Raw genomic sequence first — 3516 nt, 5'->3', positions numbered from 1 at the left:
AACACTGAGACAGTTCAATTCATCCAATTGTAAACTATATGGATAGCCCTGCCTAGAAGATTAGTATAAACTTGACATCCAGCTAAAAAAAATATCATACATTCAAGAAACAGCAACTCATACGAGGTACATTTTGTTTGAGATTGCTAACACCTATACAAATGTCTCAGGGAAAAAAAGCTACTAAATGTTCCCACGGTACCATTTAGACACCATTTTGCCAGGAACATTAGCCATCATTTTTGTAAACACTTTAGACATATTTACTTTACTTTCAACAAAAATATACATTTCTTACACCTGCAAATTTCATAATTCAACAGCCAATATGAATTTGGAATTTTTGTAAAGCCACCACCACAGACCAGAATCAGTAATGAGTCCTGCCATCCAATATGTGAGAAGTGAGCTTACTTCAACTGAATGATACATAGACTTAGCAACCTCCAACTTGCAATCTCGCAAGGAGTGGTTACCAAAAATGGTTTCACAGCAGGAATGGTCAGAAAGCATTGTGAGCGGAAACTTATAATCGAGAATGTAGTAACTGATGGAATTACAGACAACATCATAAAGGTGTTCAAGAAAACTAATGTATGTATTTGTTTTCATACAGACAATACATTAGGAAAGACAATGCGATACAATCCTCGTATAACCCATCAGTTTGCAAGATACTGGATGTTGCACATGCTCAAAATTTTGTACTGAACAGACTTGGTGGGTGTTCAGCGATATTAAAAGAGCATACCAGGTATGCCTGATTAGTACTGCGACTGCCAATAAATATGTAGATGAGAGCAAACAAAATCAATAACAAAAGCTTCACCAATAAAAATTCACCAGGCAGTGCCTAAAAGTATAACAAAAATGGTTCAAATGGCTATGAGCACTATGGGACTTAACAGCTGTGGTCATCAGTCCCCCAGAACTTAGAACTACTTAAACCTAACTAACCTAAGGACATCAGACACATCCATGCCCGAGGCAGGATTCGAACCTGCGACCGTAGCAGTTGCGTGGTTCCGGACTGCGCGCCTAGAACCGCGAGACCACCGCAGCCGGCTAAAAGTATAACGGCAAATCTACTTCTAGATATAGAAATTTACAGTTACACATGAAGAATTATCAGGCCAACTTGCTTAACAATAAGACACCTTTAAGAAATATCAGGTTTTTAGATAACCTCCAGTTAATTTTATGGGGTTATCTATAATAGAAAGTAACAAGCAGAGGAAATATACTTTGCCCTCTTTGATTTATGTTCACAGGCGTAACCATTTGTACAGAAATGTCTGTAATTTGGTTTTATGATATGGTTGGTGCTTATGAAATTTTCCTCGTGCTGTACTGATTTAAATGTCAACATTGGAGACTCTCATGCACTCCCACACATTTTTTACATTTTTAATTTTTATATTTAGAATGCTCGTATTTTATCTTAAGTAGTTACGCACTATTGAAGGTAGGAGTGTACGGAATAGGTTCCAGATATGCGAGTAGCTCAAAACCTTCTTACATAACACAACCCAGATAGTTTTCCTCAATGGAAAGTGTTCATCAGAGACAAAGGATATAAGGGGTGCTCCAGGGAGTGTGACAGGGATACTCTTATTCTCTATGTACATGAACGATCTCACTGACAGGGTGAGCAGCAATCTGAACCAGTTTGCTGACATTGCTGTGGTGTACAGGAACATGTCATCGAAGGACAATAAGAGAATACAAGATGACATAGACAAAATTTCTAGTTAGTGTGTTGAGTAACAGCTTGCTCTAAATTTATAAAAATTTAACTTAATGTTGATAAATAGGGAAAACAAACTAATAATGTTCAAACACAGCATTGTTATTGTGCTGCTTGACATGGTCATATTAGTTAAATATCTAGGTGTAAAGTTGAAAGGAGAAATGAAAGGGAACAAGTGCTTAAAGACAGTAGTATGGAAGTGAACTGATCAACTCTGGCTTATTGGTAGAATTCTAGGGAAGTGTGGTTCATGTGTAAAGGAGACTGTAGAAAATACTAGTGTGACCCATTTTTGAGTGCTGTTCAAGTGTCTGGGTTCCCCATTAAGTACTATTTCAGTGAGACATGGAAGCAATTTTGAACTGCGCAGCCAGATTTGGTAGCAACAGGTTCAATCAACACCCAAGTATTACAGAAATGCTTCATCATGAACTCAAATGGGAATTCCTTGAGAGAAAATGGCGTTCTTTCATGAAACACTATTGGGAAAATTTAGACACTGGCATTTAAATCTGACTGCAAAATGATTCTACTGCTAATAACACACACTTTGGTAAAGACCATGAAGATAAGAGAAATTAGAACTCATACAAAGGTATACAGACAGTCTTTCTCTCATTATTTGTGAGTGGAACAAGAAAGAAAATGACCAGTATTGGTTCACGCATCACACAGTGGCTTGCAGAGTATATACTGGTTGATTCACAAAGATATCCAAATATTTTAATATGTCATTCTACATGTAAAACTAAAGAAAAAAGTTCATATAAATGTAGGCCCGTGAATGTTTAGTCATGGCTAATAAAAGATTTTGAATAAAATGTCAACTTCACAAACATGAAGCCATTGAAAAACTGTATGAGGTTAAAGTAACGTACAATTTCCATTTATTTTGTTGTTATTCGTGTGGTGAATCTAATAAAACATGTCCCAGACATGTATGTGCAGTAGTTTTCCAGAACATCCTGAACAGCAAAGATTAGTATACAAGTAAATTTACATCATTGTGAATTTATATGTACACTGTTCAACTTCCTTAACACTAACCTTTGTTTTTTCCAGTTTAATATGAAGTCACATATGCTACACACAAGATTTTAATGTTACATTCATATATGCTGCCACGCCCATTTTATTTCTGTTACAGAAACCAGTATTATTTCAAAAAGAACTGTGAACTTTCTGTTTCCAGTGATCATACGTATGATACATTGTATATGTTGGTAGCAGTGCAGGTTTCTAGTGTCAGTAAATGATTATCTTTGCTAGTATTTACTTTTGTTTCGCTGAAGCAGTTTGTTCATGTGTTAGTCAATGTTTGTTGCCCAAGTGCTACATTTATTTGTGGAAGTACATATCCTTCAGTGTGCAATAAATACAAACTATGGCACTCATCAAGAAATTCAATAAAAGGAAATTCCGTGGTAACCACTTCACAAACAAAGCAAGCCAAACTGTTGAAAGTAACCTATGTATTAGTTCTTCAGGGAAGCGAATCCCACATGGCATGCGTCCCAGTGATTCAAATTTTTGTGTTGACAATGATGTTATTTGTAGTGGATTTGTTGTTGATGTGGGCATCTTATCTTCTTTGATAAAGGAAGTGGCGAAATGTTAACAATGTGATGGTGTAGGCTGAAGGGAAATAACTGAACAACTAAGTAGCAGGAAGGGTTTAGCACCAAAGTTAGTTGTTCTGTGTAGATCCTGCAATAAATGTACCTCGAAAATGGCTTCGAACATTGCGCATAGTTCATATGATGTGA

Source organism: Schistocerca serialis, unplaced genomic scaffold, assembly GCF_023864345.2.
Source record: "Schistocerca serialis cubense isolate TAMUIC-IGC-003099 unplaced genomic scaffold, iqSchSeri2.2 HiC_scaffold_879, whole genome shotgun sequence".
NCBI lineage: Eukaryota > Metazoa > Arthropoda > Insecta > Orthoptera > Acrididae > Schistocerca > Schistocerca serialis.
This window is presented reverse-complemented; position numbering follows the sequence as displayed.